Here is a 22,648-nt window from a genome sequence, read left to right as displayed (position 1 = left end):
CCCCCCCCCCCGCCCCATGCACGGTGAGCCTGGACGGCGCCCTATTACCGACCCCTGGTGCACGGTGAGCCTGGTGCTGGGGGCTCTAGAGAGGCAGCCCCCACTATCTCCCCCCTGCCATGAGCTGGGTGTGTGTGTGTGTCTAGATATGTTATCCCATCCCCTCCCCAGTTCCCAACCCACTCTGAGTCCTGTGTTTGTTTTTATTTTTTTTTGGGGGGGGGGGGGCGCTACCGAATGTATCTGTGCTTGCTTCCCCAGGGTTTTTGGGGGTCTGGGGAGCCCTGAACCCCCCCCCCCCCCCACAATTGTGCATTGCTAGTCTGGGTGGCCAGGGGGCCTGTGGGTCACTTTAGGCCCCAGAGCTGGAGAGACAGAGCAGCGAGCTAGGGCACAGAGAGCGCATGCTGGCTGGGTAAAAAATGTGCAGTGCCTCCTACTCTGGTTTGTAAGTCTCTTATTTTGCTACAGAGGTTTTTAAAGTGAAATCCTGCTTGCGAAGGCGGTTTCCCTCTTCCATCCCCTGGGCAGTAGTGCCCTGGTGGTGTCGAGGAGCCAAGAAATGATGTTCGCGATGGCTCTGGTGCCTGCTTTTGCTTAGTTTTAGGCTTCCTCAGTATCACCCCACTCCTCTGCTGCAGACCTGCCGCGTTCTTCTTGTTGTTGATCTTTCGCTTGCACATTTTTCCTCCTACCTAGAAGGAATGGCTGTCATTTCCCTTGGAGATTTAAATAGCCCCGACTCCAAAGCCTGCCTGGAACATAAATAAAACAGCCAGATTTGGGCAAGCAGAGCCCCGTTTACCATTTGGGCTTTTTCTGTTAGTTTGTTTCTATATAGCTGAGTCTGTATGGGGAGATCTCTTCCTCCTTCAACCACCCCAAACCCATCTCCAGATAGCCTGCGTCCCTGGGGTAGGCATGTCTTCGTCCCTGTTATTTAGGAAACTGTCCTTGACTCTTGTGAACTGCAGCCCCCTTTGTCTGGACAGTAGATTGACTTGGAATTAAAAAGACATCAGCAGATCTTGGCACACTGTTGAGTTGTTACTGGGACATCTGGACTCGTTTACCTGACACGTGTTCCCACCCACCCCCATAGCTGGCCTCACTTATGTTTGCTGTTAAAGGGCTGCCCATTGAAACAAGGGCCCATTCTTTCCTACCTGTTCCTGAAGTCATATAATGCTGAATTTGTGACATCAGCCGGTTCCATGGCAACAGATTGTGATGACATAGGTACAAGATTATAATTGTACAGCTCAATCAGGGAGAAGCTGGGATGTGAGAGGGGGAGACATCAGGTGTTCGCTTGATGGTAGCAAAGGAAAAACAGAAGCATTGGGCAGCTTTTAATATTAATTATACCCATTTTTCACCTCCCCACACCAAGTTAGACCTGATGTGAATTCTCTGTAAGCTTTTTTTTTTTTTTTTTTTTTTTTTGGGGGGGGGGGGGGGGGGAAGAAGTGGGAGGGCTCAGTGTAGCTAATGCTTGTCATTTTCTTGCATGAACAGAGACCCTAAAAGAACAAAGGTGTATGGCATTGTGGACATTGGTTTGTCCTAGGGTGAGAAATGGGCATATTGAGAGGCAGCTGGGCATACTGTTGTAGGGAGTGGTCCTGCTTGGGCAATAAAAATACAAGATGAGACCAATAAATACAAACATTGCAGCAAATAACGCCTTTTGGCCCTAGGCATTCACTTGGGTGGAGGTGATCTGGGGCTAATTGTTCCAGGATGATGATCAAATGAGAACGTCTTTTGATTGAAGTTCTTCATTAGTGTGGAGAAGAGAGTGGGAGAAATGAAAATCTGGGGCCTTGAGGAAATTCTGGGGTCTTGGCAAGATTAGGAACAAGGGGGAGGAAGTGGTGATAAAGTGTAACTAAGAGCATGGCACAATTGTGTTCAGATTATTCACTTTTTCCAAGATAGGAGTTGATGTTCCCAACTTGAATTTACTTTGCTGGCTTTGATTTGCTTTCGCTGATGGATGATTGAGAAAGGAAAGGTCTTGCACAGAGGCGACTAGTGGGAGGGACACAAAGGGAGGCATCAGCTAAGGGGGCGGGGGAGCCCTGTGTAGATTGGGATCCTGCCAGGTACAGAGTGTTTTGGGGGTATTATTACCTCCTGGGAGTACTAGGTTGTTCTTGGGATCCTGGGATCTAATTGACGCTGATGTGTCCCAACCAAGGAATGCAGTAATTGGCCGTGCTTATTGCATGCTAGTGGCTGTGTATATAGTACCTCTCAATTGGAATGAAGAGGTCAGTATTGTCACATATGGATAGGAATCTTTAAGTGCTCCTCAAATCACATGAACTGTTACGGGCTCATCCTGCAAGGTGTTCTTTGGGAGTGGACCCCCCCTTGAAGTTAATGAAGGTCCATGCAGGTGTGCATGTGGAGGGTCTGCCTGAACTGAACAACTTACAGGATCAGGGCCAGCCTAACTGACAACACCATCTGATTTAAAATGCTTGTGAAACAGAAGGTGGCATTTAAGCAACATTTTATACCCCTCCCTGAAAGTGTGTGCAAAGTTTGATTATTTATTACATCCTGATATCCCACTGTGTTGAGAAAAATTGTAATGTATCCATGCTGCTGATACCAAGCTGGGTGTTCTGAAGTGCATTCTGGCTCTGGAAAGTGTCTGCCAGAACAGGATTGTGGAATTCTCTATGAAGGTTCCATTTATAAAGGATTAATAATAGGTGGTTTAATAAATTGTTTAATTTTTAGAGTCCGGTAGGTCAATAGGTTGATCAAAACCATGATCTTCTCTAACACCCCCTACTGATGTGCTTATAACTGTACATAAAACATATTGCTAGTGTCTGTGTAACAGACTTATAACATCTATTAATCATTAACCCTTTATAAGCTGTTTATAAATGGAACCTTAATATAAAGTATGACCATTTATGGTCTCTCCCTGGTTTTCGGCTCCAATTTGCTCAGTTCACAAATAAGAGTTATTTTTCTTTCTCTTCCTCCTTCTCCCTCCAACTTTCAACCCTGAAAACTCAACCTAGAATTGGAAAATCAAGCAGGTCTCTTTTGGCTCGCATGTCATCTGCAATAAAGATTTCTACAACTGGAACTTAGTTAATAATTTTGCTGATGTTGCATGAGTCAGAATAGGATTCATCTTCCCTTCCTCTGGTCTTTTGAAAACAGGAGTTAAAAAGTAGCAAAAGCTTACTTCAATCAGCAGTGTTACCAACGCCAAGCATTCAACAATCATGAGGTTGGCTTAAATCACAAGTTTAAAACAAAAACAAAAACGAATGTTGGGTCATTTTTCTTTGCCTTTTGGTTTCTGAGTCTTTAGGATGCACTTGGGTCATGTTTTCAAGCTTTATTTTTTTCCTCCAGCCCAAAGAAATATACTGTTTTTTAAAATGAAAGCTGGGACTCTTGAGCAGTCTCTGGAGTCCAGCAGTTGGGCCTTTAAGAAAAACGCCAAATATTGCAAGATTTGTGATCAAATTGAAAGTTAGCAGCACCAAGTCCGTGACAATGAATGCACATAGGGAGCATGTGAGAGAGTGGTATTTTTATGATGTCAATTTCCAGACTGGAACCACACTTTAAAGGATTAGATATTTATTGATATTATCTTGTGTGTGTGTGTGGAACTCATGCTAACTGGACCAAAAGGAGGACATATTTCTTTGTGTGAGTAAGTTGTATAACGGAACAACTTTTACTTACTCAGTGGGGTTTATCATTCAATAGGGGAAGGAGTAGGGGGGGCATGGTATTGCTACCCTTTCTTCTGCACTGCTGCTTTCGGCGGTGCTGCCTTCAGAGCTGGACACTGGGCCAATAGCCACCACTGTCCACTTTGTCTTCAGATCTGGGTGGCTGGATAATAGATTTCCTGGGGGAGACTAGATTTCATAGTTTGTGATGCAATTTTCACGGCTATGAATTTGGGAGACCCCTAATTATAAAAAGTTAGTAAATGAGGAGTCTGACAGCAAGCCCAAGTGATGCAGCATTGTACTTCCCTGTTGCACGGTTGAGGTGATTGGTTTCATTTGGAGAGACATTGTCATTCAAACTCCAATCAGAAAATCCACATAATTTTGAGGCAATCACAATATTTGAAGATTTTGTAGTGAAAACAATCTACTTGTCATTAACACAACCTGGAAGACTCTTAACAGCCTTGCTGAGTGTGGAAACAATAGTCTTTGGGGTTATGTAGTCAGCGGAATGACTTATATTATCTTTTATTAAAATATATTTCAAGATACTTAACTGCTTTCAGTGTAAGTTTTAATCAGACTACAAGATTGATTTTGAAGTGGAAAAGTACAGTTATATATGCAGATATTTTCAAATACACTGATGACAAAACAGCTTATTGTCTTTTGTTTGTGTATGATCATGACACATGTGAAGTCAAAAGATTTGTCTAGACAGCCTTTAAAAAGGCATTCAAGATTAACAGACCTAAACTATGATGGCCTCAGCTCTCCACCCCAGTAGTAATGGGTAACTATCCTACAAGGATGGTGCAAGATCTGGAGTAAGGGGTTTCTTAAAAATCTCTTATGGGAAAGTGGGATAAGGGGGTTTGGAAGATAGGGTTGCCAACTTTCAACTCACACAAAACCGAACACCCTTGCCCTGTCCCACCCCCCGCTCACTCCATCCCTCTCTCACTCGCTCTCCCCACCCTCCCTCACTTGCTCATATTCACTGGGCTGGCTCAGGGGGTTGGGGTGCAGAGCGGATGAGGGCTCCAACTGCAGGTGTGGGAGGGGGCTCTGGGCTGGAGGGTGGAGCCGAGGGGTTCGGTGTATGGGAGGGGACTCTGGGCTGAGGCTTTGGGGTTGGGCTGGGGATGAGTGGTTTGCGGTGTAGGAGGGTGCTCCAGGCTGGGATCGAGGGGTTCGGAGGGTGGGAGGGGGATCAGGGCTGGGGCAGGAGGTTGGGGCGCCAGGAGTGAGGGCTGGGGGTGTGGGCTCTGAGGTGGGGCTGGGGATGAGGGGTTGGGGGTGCAGGAGGGTGCTCCGGGCTCAGATCGAGGGGTTTATGGGTGAGGGATCAGGGCTGGGGCAGGGGTTTGGGGTGCAGGAGGGGGTGAGGGGTGCAGACTCTGGGTGGCGCTTACCTCAAGCAGCTCCTGGAAGCAGCGGCATGTCCCCCCTCCGGCTCCTATGCAGGGGCATGGCCAGGCGGCTCTGTGTGCTGCCCCATTTGCAGGCGCTGCCCTTGCAGCTCCCATTGGCTGGGAATAGCAGCCAATGGGAGCTGCAGCCGGCACTTGGGGCGGGGGGTAGTGCACGGAGCCCCCTGGCTGCCCCTACATGTAGGAGCCAGAGGGGGAACATGCTGCTGCTTCTAGGAGCCGCATGGAGCCACAGCAGGCAGGGAGCCTGCTGTAGTCCTGCTGTGCCGCCGACCAGACTTTTAACAGCCCAGTTAGTGGTGCTGACCGGAGCCGCCAGGATCCCTTTTCGACTGGGCGTTCCGGTTGGAAACCAGACACCTGGCAACCCTATTGGAAGAAGGTATTCCTAATTTCCAGCCCTCTTTTTGCCTGGTTGCAGTTCAGTTGCCTTTGGTCAGAAACTGTGGCTGACCTCCCCACGCTGCTGAGTGTGAAGCAAAATGCCACTTCCAGCAAATGCAGTGTTGGGTGTCAGCAAGCAGGACGGCAATAGTGCTCAGTATGGCTCTGGTAAGACTGCACTTAGAATACTATGTTCAGCTGTGGGCTTTTAATTTCCTAGGGAGATAGATGCCAATTGAAGGGAATGCAGAAAGGAGTCATAAAATGATCAGGAGCTTGAGGGATTGATTTAAAATGAAAGATTGAAAAGCATTGTTAAATAATGATTAGATTGGTGAATATCTCTCAGATCTAATCAACACTTTTCAAATATTTGTAAACACAGAGAGGGAGCAGAAATACTTAGCATGGACCGAGGGACCTGGGGATGTAGGAGGGGGATACAGCTGGAAGTAATGGGATGAAATTAAGGAAGGGGAAATTTTTAAATGTTTAAAAAAAAAAAAATCTTCCTGACACAAAATGGGCAATGTGTTAACTTGGTGTGGGTGTAGGGAATTATCCAGCATTGGAAGAACTAGCAGCCTTATCCCTTTCCTATTGAAATCAAATGGAAATTTTGCCATTGATTTAATCGGAGCAGGATTGGGACCTAAAATTTTGAATTGGTATTCATGCTTTTCATCTTGAGCCTGGTCCAAAGTCCATTGAAGTCAATGGGAATCTTTCTGTTTTCTTCAGTGGGCTTTGAGTCATGGCTATTCTGTTCATCACTGTGTGATGCTGGACGTGCTTATTGTGCGGCCATGTCTGCTGCCCTGTGATCATCCTGCACCCCTTGATGGAGCCTAAATCCTTTCCTTCTTTTTGTGTGGCCTCCCTCATATCAGATGGACCTTCCTTTTGTGGCATCCTGATTTTCTCCCTGCAGAGTTGCTAGCATCCACTGTAACAGCTCTGATGATGATTACAACCAGCACAAGAAGAATAGGTCTGGCTGTTGGAGTAACAGGGAGTACTTACTGTGAGCATGAGTTACCTGGCTCTAAAGGAGTTAACAGTGTAAAAAGGCCTAAATTCCTTTTCTGGCAATTATGGGGCCTTGGGGATTTTCTTCCTGGGTGCACTGTATTTCTTTGCTCCCACAGTAATGACCCTCCCCCACTTCAGTGACTGCCATAATCAAATTTCCCAATAAAAAGCAAAAGGTCACTTTGAAATGCGGAAGGTTAGGTCCTCTGTGCCACAGTGTGAGGTGAGCATTGTCTCCTGTTGCGGAGACTGAACATCAAGCAACCACATCCACTCTGGTTTCTTGTCCTTTCTGTTTTTCCCTCATGCTCCAGACAGGGAGAGTTGGATGTGGCTCTGCCCCTGAACTTACCAATGACAAATTGCAACTATGAGTTTACCTGAACTCAGTTGTACTGTAAAAAGTATGTAAAAATTCTTAAGATGTTTCAATAACCTAAATAACAAATGTCGATGGGAAAAGGTACAAAAGGGAGATAAAATAACTGTATTAGTCAAAACAAAAAGGCCAAGTTGATATGATTCAAGGACTGTTGAAATTATGCTTGTTAAAAACAAGAGATGTGGAGCTGTAAATTAATGAGCCAAAACTGGTATGTCAGAATTAGAATCATAGAAGTGTAGGACTGGAAGGGACCTTGAAAGGTCATCGAGTCCAGTCCCCTGCCTTCACAGCAGGACCAAGTACCATCCCTGACAGATTTTCCCCCCAGATCCCTAAATGGCCCCGTCAAGGATGGAGCTCACAACCCTGGGTTTAGCAGGCCAATGCTCAAACCACTGAGCTATCCCTCCTAACTAATGGACAGAATAATGAGGGGATAGATTGTTCCACCCATCACTCCCTTTGTGGTTTCTTAAAAGGAAGAGATTTTGTGAGAAAAACGTAAGGAAAAAAACCCAGAATGAAAGAACAGACAGAGGCTACTGGAGCAAGCTTCACCATCATGCATGCCATCCCCCCATGTCTCCTGCAACCCTGAGCCTTTTTGTCAGCCTGATCTTGAGAGGTATCTTGATGAGACCAGGCCAGAGAGAGGGATCCAGATGACATTGCCACCCTTACTGGCTCCAGCTGACTCATAATTACTACCAGAGATAAAACGGGATTGGATTTTAACAGCAGCAGCTACATCAGCTGTAGCCCATCTCAACTGATTTCTTCGCTTACCTAGTTATTACCATCTTTAATGCCATCTAAGATACTGTCAAACAAGGGTTTGTTTGCCTTCTGAAATGCTCTGCAGCTGAAGGGAAAGGGAACAAGAAATGTTGTTAAAATGCCTTACTTAATGCTTTACATTTCAAATGCTTTAACTGTTTTTCCTTCTTTTCTGTATCTTTAATAAAAGGTTAACAGGAATTTTAATGGTGTGTTTGCCATGGTACTACACAGGCTGAGGTCTATGCATACCAAACGCTAGACCTTGTTTAATACTGTTTTAATGTTCGACAGTAACTGGGTTATGTTAACACCTTTAGCTCATATTTTCCATCTAAATTAATACAACATTTTCTGTGGTGATGGGCACAAGATAAAAACCTAGATGGCTACATGGGAATGGACTGTGCTTTGCCTGCTTGTAAAAGCTGCTCAACAACAGGTCTAAACTAGCAGTTACACAGTGTTTAGCCAAAGTCATTCTGCTAGTATAGTTCCAGCCCTCATATAGTGAGAGTCAGGCTCTGGTGTGTGACTTCCATGCAGGATGGCTTGTGGAACAACAGTGCTGGGTTAAAGAATTTGGGGGCCCTGTGCACGACAGAAATTGCCCTCCCCCAGTTCCTCCACCTCTTCACTCAAATTTGGCCTGGCACCCACCTGTCATGATGCAGGTGCAGCCAAGGCAAATCTTAACAACACTCTGACCCCGTATGCCAGGTCACGATCGCACTCACTCAAATTTGGCCTGTCTGCCACACCATTATGGCAGAGGGGTGGCCAGGCCAAACCTGAGCAGCGCTGTGACCCTGTATGCCAGGTCGCAGTGCTGCCCACTCAGACTGGGTTGTCAGGGGGCCCTTTGAGATCAAACCCAGTGCAAGTGTACTGAGTGCACATCTCTTAGTCCCAACCTGGGGAGCAAAGAAGAGGGGATGTAAATAAACGTCATATGATAGTAGAGACAGTAACACAAGCATGTGACATCTAAGTAGGTTTATTTTGAATATGTTCATCTAATTTTGTTTAGAAGCATTAGAGTCAAGAGTTCAAGCTTCTGAAGTTGTTCGTACTTAAATTAAATTAGATGTTGCTTTGAAGATGTTTGGTTTTGTTTTTTCTCTATCCCCAAGTCTTACATATCCAACAGGGCTGAAAGAACTTTCTCTTCATTTTGCTGCATTGGTCATGAGACCAGAATCTGACATTTTAAAAGAATCATGGTCTCTGGTTATCAGCTTTCCAGCGTATTGGGGGGGGGGGGGGGGGGCAGAGGTGGGAGGATTGGGAAGGCACTGTTTGAGAAATGGCAACTATTTCCTGTGGGATCCACTCTTATGGAATGATATGATCTTAATTGGATTTTAGACATTATTGCTGGATATTCTAATCAAGGATAATATATGCTGCTGCTAAAACTGGAGGAGAAAAAAGTTGGTAAAATAGCTATTTCTAACAGAAGTGCTAAATAATACTGGGGTTAGAAACGTGGGAAACTCTTTCAGCAAATGAGATGTAGGCTGAGGTGTTAGAGGCTTTCTGAGCCTGTGAATTTTGGTTTCTTAAAAGTGAACCCTCAATCTGAGTACACGTTTTAAAAGCTGAACAGGATTCCAAGTCAATACAAAATTGTAAATAGGTGTGTTTCTAGCATGAAAACGGATCTTTCATTTACCTCCCTTCCTCACTGTACCTTTCCCCTTGAAAAGTTGGTAGTACAATAAGCATTGTGGCAAAGCATGGGGATCTAGTTGAGTGTCTCAGAAAGGGATAGTCATTTTAATAGGCATTAGTGGAATGAATGTGAGAAAGAGGCAGTAAGCTTATCTCTATGTGGAACATAGTGATCCAGCTGCCTCTCTCTCCCCCCATCCCCCGCCTCCCAGGGCACTTGAGTGATTTTTTTTTCTTTTTAAAGTTTGAGACATTCCTTTTGAGATGCAGTAAGCTCTCTGCCAGTCTGTCTGAAGACAGTATTTCATAAGAACATAAGAATGTTCATACTGGGTCAGACTATTGGTCCATTTAGCTCAGTATCCTGTCTTCCGACAGCGGCTGATGCAAGATGCTTCAGAGGAAATGAAGAGAGCAGAGCAATTTTCAAGTGACCCATTCTCTGTCATACAGTTCCAGCTTGTAGCAGTCAGAGGTTTAGGGACACCCAGTGCATTTGGTTGCATCCCTGACCATCTTGGCTAACAGCATATCATAGATTTATATAGTGGCATTATGATATTTTCTGTCTTATTACCTATCCATTTCCTAATGGTTCATAACATTATCTTGGTTATTTTTGACTGCAGCTGCACATTGAGTGGATGTTTGCAAAGAACTAGCCACAGTGACTCCCAAGATCTTTCTTGAGTGGTAACAGCTACTTAAGACCCCAGATTATGTTTTCCAATGTGTATTACTTTGCATTTATCAACATTGAATTTCATCTGCCATTTTGTTTTGTTTTCATCTGCCAGTCACTCGATGTTGTGAGATCCCTTTGTAACTCTTCACCGTCTGCTTTAGACTTAACTGTCTTGAGTAATTTGGTATCATCTGCCAACTTTGCTACCTCACTGTTTACTCCCTTTTCCAGATCATTTATGAATATGTTGAACAGCACAGGTACCAATATAGATCCTTGGGGGACGCTGATGTTTACTTCTCTCCACTGTAAAAAATGTTTAATCCTACCCTTTCCCCCTATCCTTTAACCAGTCCATTAAAGGACCTTCTTTTTTATCTCTTGACTGCTTATTTTGCTTAAGAACCTTTGGTGAGGGACCTTGTCAAAGTCTTTCTGACAGTCTAAGTACACTATATCCACTGGATCACGCTTGTCCATATTTGTTTGACCCCTTCAGAGAATTCTAATAGATTGGAGAGGCATGATTTTCCTTTACAAAAGTCATGTTGAAAGTGTTCCACAACAGATAATGCTCATCTATGTGCCTGATAATTCTGTTCTTTATTATAGTTTCAGTCAGTTTGTCTGGTACTGAAGTGAGGTTTACCAGGCTGTAATTGCCAGGATCGCCTCTGGAGCCTTTTAAAAAAAATTGGTGTAGCATTAGTTATCCTCCACCCATCTCATACAGAGGCTGATTTTAGCGATAGTGATACCACAGTTAGTGGTTCTGCAGTTTCATATGTGAGTTCCTTCAGAACTCTTGGGTGAATACCATCTAGTCTTGGTGACTGTGACCGGGTGCACTAGCCCTGAGGCCCTGCCACACCCTGCCCCAGAAAAGTGCAATAGAGAGGTCCTCCAAGATGCCTAAAGCAGCTGTGTGTGAAGCAGCCAATCAGGGCCCAGCAGATTAGAATAAGAAGACCTGCAGGGCCAGAGTGAGTTCAGTTCCTTGCTAGAGCTGGAGGAGAGTGGATGGTGCTCCAGGCTGGCTGCTGGGACTCCACAAGGACAAGGCCCTGAGGTAAGGGTGAAGAATGTGCGGGAGTCGTGGGGCAGTGGCCCAGGGAATTATAGCAGTAACACAATTTATTTAAAGGGCCATTGCGGACAGCTGCTATCTATAGGGTCCCTGGGCTGGGACCTGGAGTAGAAGGTGGGACTGGGTCCCCTCCCCCACCATCACCAACCACTGGGAAAGTGGCCTAGACTTTGAGACAGCCCAGAAGGGGAACTGTAGTGGCCCAGCTGAAGAGCTGGAGCCAGAAAGGCCCTGAGAGGGCGAAGACACTGCCTCCAGGGAAGGAGCTCTGGGGCACTGCTTTATTCCGGAGCAGGGACAAACTGAGAGAGACATCACAGAGGGCACTGAGAGAGGCCCCTGTTGGACTTGTTGCTTTTAGCTGTCAGACAGACTGTGTATGACTTGGCCGGAGGGCTGAGTCACTGAAGACCCACGACAAACAGAGAGTGTGCAGGCACATGCACTCGGCCAGGAGGCGCCTGTGAGAGGTGAGTGTGACCCATACAGTGACTTAGTACTGTTTAATTTATCAGTTTGTTCCAAAACCTCCTCTATTGACATCTCAATCTATGACAATTCCTCAGATTTGTCATCTAAAAAGAATCACACAGGTGTGGGAATCTCCCTCACGTACTGTGCAGTGAAGACCGAGGCAAAGAATTTATTTAGTTTCTCTGCAATGGCCCTGTCTTCCTTGAGTGCTCCTTTAGTACCTCAGTCATCCAATGGCCTCGCTGGTTGTTTGGCAGGCTTCCTGCTTCTGATGTACTTAAAAAAAAAAAATGCTGTTAGTTTTGAGTCTTGTGCTAGTTGCTCTTCAAATTTGTTGGACTGCCTAATTATACTTTTACACTTGACTTGCCAGAGTTTATGCTCTCTTCTAGTTTCCTCAGTTTGATTTGCCTTCCAAAGTTTAAAGGATGCTTTTTTGTCTCTGCCCGTTTTACTCTGTTGCTTAGCCATAGTGGTGGTTTTTGGGTACTCTTACTGTTTTTATTATTTTGTTTTGGGTATACATATAATTTGTCTATTGTGGTGTTTTTAAAAAGTTTCCATGCAGCTTGCAGGCATTTCGCTCTTGTGACTCTTCCTTTTAATTTCCATTTAATTAGGCTCCTTTTTTTGAACTTGAATGCTGCTGTGGTGGGTTTCTTTGGTATTTTCCACCCTACAAAGATTTCTAAGTACTCTATCAGAGAGTAGTCTCTGCTGGTATAAAAGTCCTGTGGTTCTCTAAGCCTATGTTATAAACTATAATCAAAATACATCTATCATGTTATATCTTGTTGAAACCTCTCTCTGTCATTATTTTTCTCTGACCATTACATTCATGACCGTGCATTATTACAGCTGGAGTAAGTAGCTGAGATAGAAATGCTTATTAGAGATTTCTATCTCAGTACTTATATGGTTCCTGTCATTGTGGTATTTGAATGCTTCCCAAGTATTTAGAAATAATAGCACTCTCTCCTTTCCCTACCTGTAGGCAAAATAGCTTGACAAGTTTAGTCGTTGGATTTTTTGTAGTGGTTTGTGTGAGTGGGGTGTGTGTCTGTCTACATGTTTGAGAAGAAACTGTTGCAGGAAAGCTAAGTGGAAGAGATGAGTTTTGTATATTTTCTGAACACAGTGAGGTTAATGGTTATTCAGTTATCTCATCTGGACATGAATTCCCTCCTTTGGCTGGGACCAGCTCCCATGACATTTCTGTCTCTTGCATTCCTGAGCCACCCACTAGTGACCAATGTTATTTTGGTTCTAGTAGAACATGGCTGTTGTGATTGTCCATGCCCACTGAAGAGGAAGCCATCTCTCAAAAGGGACATGTAGAATAGTGAATCACACTCTGTGTTCAACCAGAAGTCAAATTAAGCCTTTTGTTTTCAATCCCATAAAGGTGTTAATTGGATCACCACCTCTCCATGAGGTCTGGGAGCCATATAATAGCAACACTGCTATTGCTGCTCTCTCTCCCCCCCCCCCATTTGTTTAAAAGTTTCTTTTTCCTCTGTCACAGAAAGATAGGTATATACTGTATATTTTTATCTATCCATATGCCAATGACTTCTTCAGGAGTCAGTTGTTTTGATTATAATAATATATTGCTGCTCAAGTGAGGGCAGTTCTTCTATTCAAGAAAATACTAATTGTAGATCAGAAAAAAAATCTAACCGAGTCCTTTCTAAGGAGGATGCATTTTTGCAAGTGATCAGTTTTTGTGCTTGCTGTTTGTTTGCACATGCATGAGGTTAGAGGGAAGATTTATTTTCCTTTGTGAGACTGGTATTTTTTTTCTAATGTCACGCATTCTAGCTCACAGTCATCAGTTTTGGCAAATACTGTTCTAACTTAAAAAAAGAAAAAAAACCTTCCTGATTTTATTTCCTATGCTGTCTAGATCATTAGTGAGCTATCACCTAATCTCCTAACTCCCAAGACTCTCTTAATAACAAACCTGAGAAGACTGAGTTTGTCTCACTGGGTTTTTAAAAACCGAAAACAATTCCTGTGTGTGGTAAACTTTCTAGTGCAAGACTTATTTTGCCAAGATTTTTCAGATCCTGTTGCAGTCAGTGTAACTTATGCAGAGAATTACAAAAAGGGTCTTTCACAGGGTGGCTGGCCCTTGTAACTGAAGCACGTCCAACTCCTCTGTGACAGAACAAATGCTCCCAGTTTGGCCAATTAAGAGGGCAGGGCAGCACCCGGGGGCTGTAAAAGATTAGGGAGAGTCCCAGTGAATTGGAGAGTCCTGGTGAGAGTCAGGGCATGTCTACACTGCAATCCTAAATCTACCTAACATAGTGTGGCTGATGTCCACACTAGCCTCCTTCTGTCGATGGGGTGCATCTGCGTCCTCACCAGGAGCATTTCCACTGAATGCAAAGCAGCAGTGTAGGGGTCTGAGAGCCAGGGCTCTCCGCTCCATGCAGATTCCTGCCAGGAGTTCAACTGCCCCCCAGGCTTCCCACTCTCAGCCAGTAGCAGGGGGCAGCCGCCTGGGCTTCTCAGCTCCCTGAATGGGGGGCCTCCGGGCAGCATCCCAGCTGGGAGTGGGAAGCTGGGGGCAGTTGGGCTTCAACTGCCTGGCTTGGAGCCATGAAATTGACAAGAATGACAGCTAACAGCCCATATAAGTAATGCAGTATCTACACAGACACTGCGTCATCCTAAGTACAGTGATATAAACCCTACACCTCTCGTGGAGGTGGAGTTATGTCAGTGAAGTAGGGCACTTACATCTGCGGGACAAGGCTGTAGTGTGTACACTGACATAGTTAGGTCGACGTAAGCTGCCTTATCCTGACCTAACTGTGTAGTGTAGACCAGGGTTCAGTCAGAGATTGGAGCAGATTGCTCCCTAGGGAGGGCCTGCAGAAAGCTCTCTGCAGGCTCTCCCTGGGAGGGAGGAATTGGATAGGAGACTCTGTTTGGGACTTGAGAGAAGGCTGAAATCAGGAAAGCAGTGAGAGGGGTTTGCTGGCTGGCATCCCTAAGCCAGGGAGCCTGAAGGCAGGAGCAGCAGCAGAGGGATTTGCCTTCTGGCTCTGAGCTCAAGCTAGGGGCTGGAGAGGGCAGAAGAGTCGCAGTGGAGGAGCTTACCTGCTGACATCTTCAGGGCCAGAGAGCTGGACCCAGAGGAACTATGAGAGGGTCAGGGGGAGTGAAGGATGCTTCCCTGGCAAGGATGCTCCCAGCAGAGAGGCTGTAGGGATTCTTGCAGGGAAGAGTGGGGTTTCACTCCAGTCAGAAGAGCTGGAGTGCATGTCCTGGTACAAGGACTGTGCTGGAGAACTGGGGTGTGCCTGGTGGCGGACGCTGGGGTTGCACTGGAGAGCTGGGTAAGGTGGGAAATGCCAAGGCATGGTGGGGGGACACTGGGGCTAGATTTAATGTGTTGGAACAATGGAGTTGGGAGGAGTTGTGTGTGGGGGGGGGGCTTTCTTTGGTAATAAATTAACCCAACCAGGGCTAGAGGCACTAAGAGACTGGACTGTTTCAGGGGACTCTGAAAAGGGAACCTGAGGCAGGCATTCTGGTTGTACTGCGGCTTGCAGCAGGAACGTGATCCAAGTGGCATGGCCCTATAACAGGGTCATGGCCAAGATTTCTGGAAGTGAGTAATGGTTTTTCGTGTCCAACTGAAGACATCTTAAAGGGTTCCGATTTTCACAAAGCACTGAGCACACTAGAATCTGAAAATCTGGTTCCATTTATTATTTGTATGACCCTATCTCCTAGGAGCCCTAGTAATGGACCAGGACCCCATTTGCTGGCACTGTACAAATTGCAGAACAGAAGGATGGTCACTGCCCCAAAGAGTTTACAGTCTAAGTAGACAAGACAGACCAGGGCGGGGCGGAGAAACACACAAGCAGAGTGAACAGTGTGACGGCAGCAATTGTCATGCTCCATAATTTTGTGGGGTTTTTTTGGATGGATTTAGTTAGGAGGGGATCAGTTAAGAGAAGGGAGATGGGGCATTGAAGGATGGGGGTGGAGGGGCACAGGGAAGAGGAGAAGATGGTAAGAGGAGTAATACTGAGGTGAAGAGACTGTGAGTGGGGGGAGAGGGATGGTTGGAGCAAACAGCCAGTCAGCACAGGGCACAGAAATCCAGTCAAAACTGTAGTACATTCTCCACGGCCCTGCTTATGCTGCATTGTAAACCTGCTTGTGGACTCGGTGTTTCAAGGCCTGTGCTTGATCATCCATTCTGTGTTATAAACCTGGGCTTACAATTGCTGGACCCAGGTGTCTCAACCGTGCTAATGCATCCACACTGCACTACGCACACCTTCTGATTCGGGTCTGTGCCTTGACCTGTGTCCACGCTGCAAACTGAGAGGGTTTGGACTGGGACTTGGGCTCTGACCTACCCTCCTAACAGGATCCTAGGGTCAGGGTCCTGGCTCCTTGCTAACCTGAGTCATACTCTTGGGGGAATTCTGTGCCAAAACATTTAAAATTATTTGCCCAAAAAAGTAAAATTCTGCACACAATATTTTAACATTTGCAAATTTTATTTGTCAAAATAATAATAATAATCATGCCAGTTTCAAATATTTTGGTAATTGATTTCAAAATACCTGTCAGCAAATATGGCTGTAACAATACAGAGACACACAAAAACACTCACACCTCTTCCTCCCCAGAGCCCAGCCATCACTCACTTTCACCGGGCTGGGGCATGGGGTTGGGGTGCGGGAGGTGGCGAGGGCTCCAGCTATAGATGTGGGCTCCGGGGTGGGGCCAGAAATGAGGGGTTCAGGGTGCGAGAGGGGACTCCAGGCTGGAGCAGGGGGTTGGGGTGCAGGGGGGGGTGTGGAGTGCAGGCTCTGGGAGGGAGTTTGCTTATGGGAGGGGGCTCAGGGCTGGGGTGTGGGCTTGGGGGTGGGGCTGGGGATGAGGAGCTTGGGATACAGGAGGAGGCTCAGGGCTGGGGCAGGGGGTTGGGGTGCAGGAGGGGGTTTGGGGTGCGGGCTCCAGCCTGGTGGCACTTATCTCAGGCGGCTCCTGGTTGGCCGAGCAGTGGGGCTAAGGCAGGCTCCCTGGCTGCCCTGCCTCCCTGCAGCTCCTGGAAGTTGCCGGCATGTCTAACTCCTAGGTGCAGGGGCCAGAGGGCTCTGCGCGCTGCCCACACCCGCAGGTTCCACCTCTGCAGCTCCCATTGGCCGTGGTTCCCAGCCAATGGGAGCTGCGGGGCAAGCACGTGGTGCCTCCCCTGCGCCTAGGAGTTGGACACGCCGGCCACTTCTGGGAGCCGTGCGGAGCCAGGGCAGGCAGGGACCCTGCCTTAGCCCTCCTATGCTGCTGACCGGACTTTTAACCGCCCGGTTAGTGGTGCTGACTGGAGCCGCCAGGGTCCCTTTTCGACCGGGCATTCCAGTCGAAAACTGGACGCCTGGCAGCCCTAACCCCAAAGAAACAGAGGCCCCTGCTTTGGCTGCTTCTGCCTTTAGCAGCTGGAGCCTCTGGCTGGCTCTGCTTTGCAGCTTTCTTCTAAACCCACATGGTGGGGAGGAGCGGAGATGTCCTGAGACCTACTGCCCCCACATTGTACTTGGGGGAGGGTCTCCATTGCAGTGTTGGGGGTAGGAGTGGCCCCAGCTGGGCCCCTTTTTAGTGTGTCTCCGGTTGAGTGTTGAAAAACAGAGGCATCCAAAATCATTAATCATTTTTGCAAATCTCAGCCTATATCTTTACAGAAGCTCAAAAAGTTGGTATTGTTCTTAAATTGTACATTTATTTGGACCTGAAGCGTGAACTAATGGGACTTGGAGTCTAAGGGGAAAGCATTACTGACTTCATTGATACAACAAAGCAATGAAATGCCCTATTGCTAATGTACAAAATAAAAAATTCCCCCAGGATTCAAAAACACTAGTAGAGATGAATAACTTCAGAGGAAATGCAAAACCTTTTGATGGTGGGAGGTTTTTTTGGAATGTTGTCTGTTCCCAAACATGTCAAGACTGCAGAGCCTTTTCTTCTTTTGTAAAATTCATTAGCACATCATAGTAAGTCAATAACCTACGTGGCTTTTGTTTTGGCATTACTTGTACAGTCAGACAAAAAAAGGCTGGTATTCTCTGGGTTTGTCTACGCTGGAAAATTAGGTTGCCCTAGCTACGTCGCTCAGGAGTGTGAAAAATCCAGTAACGTAGATAGTGTCTACACTGAAGCACTACTGCAGCTGTGCTGCTGTAGCATTTTAAATGTGGACAAGCCCTGTGTCTGAGTTGTACATGATCCAGTGTGGCATTTGTATTTGAAAGGAGATTAGCAGGCTGTCTCAGTGGAAGGTCTCTGCAAATAGCTGCCTGATCTGTATTTATTTTGCTTTTGTGGCATTGAATAGTTTTGATTCCTTGTTTACATGTACTAGATAAGGGTTTTTTCACATTTTTTAAAGGACAAATTTCTCAAACCTGGGTGCGCAAAGTCATGCTCGTAAATCCATACCTAAGGATCTAAAAAAAAAAAAAACTGGCCTGATTTTTCAGAGTTGTTGTGTGCCTGCAGTTCCTGTTGATTTATGAAAATCAGGCCACTTTTATTTGAATGCTTTAATATGGCCTTAGGAGCCTTATTGTAAGCACTTAGGTTTGAAAATTTGTGCCTAGGTCTTCACCACAACCATTTATTATCTTCTGTCTTCACTTCTATTTTACTTGGGCTTGGAAATCTAGCTAAGAGTCTTACCAGAATAGGCTTTGTTAGTGCTGCTAATGCCTTACATGGTTTTCCTCCTGGGAAACCATGAGGGAAGCTGAAAGAACTTCAGTTGAAAGCCATTATGCATCTGCCAAAGATATATATTTATATAAATTAAACAAGTATCCCCTACCCTTCACTATGGGGGAAAATGGAACAGTCTCTTGGTTCCCCAAATCTTTGAAGGAAGGACAGGTTGGGGGAAAGAGGGTTGAATACCCCTTTTTACTGATTGGAGAGAATGAAAACATGATCACAGAACTCTGAATGCTCACACACATTAAGCTGCATATTTAACATCCTTCTATTTTTATCATCTAGCAGCAAAGCTGTGTTTTAATTCATTAGCAGTTAATGTTGATATTCTAATTCACATTGCTGCAAAAAGGCTAGAAACAGGCAGTTAAATTTTGTTTCTAGTCACATGGGGTTTTATTGTTTAAAGATGTGATTAGATTAATTGTGACCTTTTTGCATTTAAATGTGATAGTCTGTTAATTATAGCAGTTTCTTTTTGTCTCCTACACCTCTGAGTCAAAAAGCTACTGTTTGTGTTCTCAGTGGAAATGCTGATTTTGGGGCCCTGTACAAACACCCTGTATAAGTGCTTTGCACAGGAAGAACTGGTTGCCTTGGAAACCATGATGCAATATTTTTTCGTTTCTAAATCAGAGCATTAAAAATGCTTCCCAGTCCATAAGATGTCCGGATTCTTTGTTTTGCTACAGGAAATGATGTTCGTGGACCCTTCATAATATTGCTGCAGTATGGCACCTCTGATTTGCACCCCTGGCCATATTCAAGACACTGTCTCCTGCTTATATGTCACTTCCCATTTCTATTTATTTCACTGGCCTCTCCTACCTGCTTACAACCAATTCTGATGATAAAAAGCAGGAGCACTTATCCCAATATACCAGGAAACCTTTTTACTGTGGAAAATTGTTGAAGTGGTTCAGAAGAAATTTCACCTACTATAGATCTTAGCCTTCTTAAATTTGCCTTTAAAAAATATTTACCTCTCCTCCCCCATTAATTCATCAGCTCATTCCTTATCTGCATCCCACTAGATTTTCTTCCTTAAGATCCCTGTATGTAATCTGCTGCCCTTCTCTGACACCGAACCTTGGATGCAGGGCTTTGGAGCGGAGCCTGGAGCTGGAGGGCGGAGCAGTGGAGCTGCAGGTTTTTGCCTGGAGCTGGAGCGGAGCCGGGGCACAGCTCCAAAGCCCTGCTTGGATGACTATTCCACTGTTAGCTGTTACCTTCCCCCCAGAGGTACTTGGTTTGAGCTCCTATGGTGTAGATGACTCCTTGGTACTTCCCTGAACTCTGTAATGCCTCTAAATATGGAAAGCACTGATACTGAATGCACAGTCACATTGCCAGAGTCTCATGGTATGAAGGCAATGGACTGGAGGATTGGTGGAAGGGAAGTATGCTTTGGTGTTAGAAGGAAGGTGCGGGGTGCATTTTGACGTGGAGATTGGGACATTTTTTTTCCTTAGGAAGGTGATCTAAAAGATTTTTGTAAGAATGCTAGAGCTTTTCTGAACCTTTTTTGAGGTCTGACCATCACTACTATATGCACTACACTGTGGCTAGAAGACTCACAAGAAATTAAGTATATTTTATTTCTTCCCAAAGTCGTCAAAGGTGCTTTTCATACAGACCTTTTAAAATTCCATTAAGTGGGTGCTAATGTTGGAGAAATTGGACACATGATGATGATTGCAAATCCTGGATACAGGAAGCTTGACCCTTTTATCTCTTCCCATAATTGACACTGACATTTGGTTGCCAGAATTAGAAAATTGCACCATTGTGTAAATCTGTATTTGTTTCCAGAATTTTATTTTGCTGTGTGCTCCCAAGGTTTTCAGTCTGCTTGTGGTGTTTATAGTTCTGTTACCATACCTTACACTTCCAGAATACAGACAGATCTTTTAAAACAACAAACAGCTCTCTGAAGATGCTGTTCTGCTGTTCAGATTATCTATTGACTGTAGAGTTTTCTCTTAAAGCTGCATCCCACTTCAAACTTCTACTTCTAAGTTTCTACTCCTTACCTTCAATTCAGTTTAGAATGTCAAAATAACTTCTATTATTTTTAATCCCCCAAATGTGCCCCACTTTTGGGATGCATATTTAAAACATTTGTCAGGCAGTCTCTCTTACCCATTAAACCCTGATAAATCTAGGACAAAGGATTCCAAATCCGAATAGCACACAAATGTATAAAAGCAAAGAAAAGAGTTGGTATAGATATAGACAAGTCCATTAAACAGCTGACTACATACAAGCGTGTTTGACCTTAGCTAATTTTAGTATTGCATTATCAACAGGAATACGTGTTTATTTTAAAGTAATTGCAGATCACACCAAAATGAAAGGGGAATGTCTTGAATCCCACGCAGAAGATTTCAGGAGAAAGTGATAAATAATAATTCGTCTATGTAATTAGATGCCATTCTGGTGGAAATAGAGTGCTGTACTAAAAAGCAATAAGCTTTGAAGGTCTGAATGCCCTTAACACTTTTCTGGGGATGTTGTTACAGTCTCATGTTTTGATCTCTTGGCAGCAGCTGACAAAATAAGGCAGACAGAACTATTTTAAAAGCAAAAGAGACAGGTACAAGAAAAGGGCAGGAGTTAAATCCATCTCAGCTAGAGGACTCAGGTGGGGTATGATTTATGAGAGGTGTAAAGTGTGACATGGCACAACTTCCGTTCCTTCACTTTCATTTATCATCCCCATCACACGGTCATTAGGAGGGAGAGATCAAACCTGATATCTTTTTTTCATAACCCTGATGCAGTATTCATAAGCAAAGCTAAAGACCAGGCTAAATGGTTGCCATTACTGTGCTTTGTTAATAATACTCTAGTTTTCTAGGCCAAAGATTGCAAAGCATGCTACACACATTTAGGGGGAGATGTTCAAAGGCACAAAGGACACCTAAGTGTACAATTCCCATGGAAAGTCAGTAGGAGTTGGGTTCCTAACTGCCCTTTGTGCTTTTGAAAATCTCCTCTTTCATTAAACTACTCCACCCTCCTGAGATATAGGTGTTATCAAATGGGGGAAACTGAGGCACAGAAAGGTTAAGGACATGCACAGGGTCACTCGTAAACTCACTGGCAGAGCCAGTAATAGAATCTAAGTCTCCTGACTCCGTCCGGTGCCTTTTCTACAAATCCATCTTTCTGACCCTACCACCTCTCTTTTTTCCACAAGGACATCTGAGCTTTGATAAGCTTCCTCTCTTGGTTCTGCTTTTTCTCACTTCAACCTCAGTCCCAAAAATTGCCTTCATAAAGCCCAATTTTCGCTCCATCATTCTCCCACCCAAGGAGGATTGAGTCATGTTAGAGTCCTTCTACATCAGGCATCGGAAACCTAGAGTGCATGGCTGCCTTGTAATGTGAGTTGATGAATGTTCTGTCTCTGCAATACTCTGCTGATCCCCTGTTAGCAGAAACCTGTGTTGGACTTTGTATTCTGTTTCTCCTTTCCCTTTATGCATCCTTCCCTATTCTGTATTGCCAGATGTCCTTTCCTTCCGCAGCCTTGTGTGTGGTGCAAATGTACAGGAAACGTGCAAGCCCTCCGAGCTCTGTGATGCAAACAGCCACTCACTTGGAAGCATGCCTAACGAGAAGGGGTAGTACAGATTTGCTGCATGCCCTCTCTTGGGGCTCAGAGGGGAAGCATGTATGACTGCTTGATGCACTTGTAAGGAAATGGATATTATTTCCCTTCCTGCAACTTGCCAGCTATTCCTGTGTTGCTGGGGAGCTTCATCCCCATTTTCAGTTTCCATTTCAATAGGGTTACCATATTTCAGCAAGCAAAAAAGAGGACGGGAGGAGCCCCGCCCTAGCCCCGCCCCCGTCCTGCCCTAGCCCCGCCCCTGCCCCCCCACTTCCCGCCCCCCTCAGAGCCCCCAACTCTCCCCCCCGCTCCTTGTCCCCTGACTGCCCCCTCCTGGGACCCCTGCCCCTAACTGCCCCCCAGGACTCCACCCCCTACCTAAGCCTCCCTGCCTCTTGTCCCCTGACTGCCCCCTCCTGAGACCCTCCCCCCATCCTAACTGGCCCCCTAGGACCCTACCCCCTACCTGTACCCTGACTGCTCCAACCCTTATCCACACCCCCACCCCCAGACAGACCCCTGGGACTCCCACGCCCCATCCAACCACTCCCCACCCCCTGACAGCCCCCCCCAGAACTCCCGACCCATCTAAACCCCTCTGCTCCCTGTCC

At 45.6% G+C, this 22,648-nt stretch overlaps 1 protein-coding gene across 1 annotated transcript in view; it reads left to right on the top strand.

Moving 5' to 3' along the window:
* The window catches only part of ITM2C (integral membrane protein 2C), a 46,557-nt gene that overhangs the window by 606 nt on the left and 23,303 nt on the right, over window positions 1-22,648 (top strand). The window lies entirely within an intron of this gene.

Source organism: Terrapene carolina, unplaced genomic scaffold, assembly GCF_002925995.2.
Source record: "Terrapene carolina triunguis isolate 2854851 unplaced genomic scaffold, T_m_triunguis-2.0 Scaffold88, whole genome shotgun sequence".
Classification (NCBI taxonomy): domain Eukaryota; kingdom Metazoa; phylum Chordata; order Testudines; family Emydidae; genus Terrapene; species Terrapene triunguis.
This window is presented reverse-complemented; position numbering and strand designations above follow the sequence as displayed.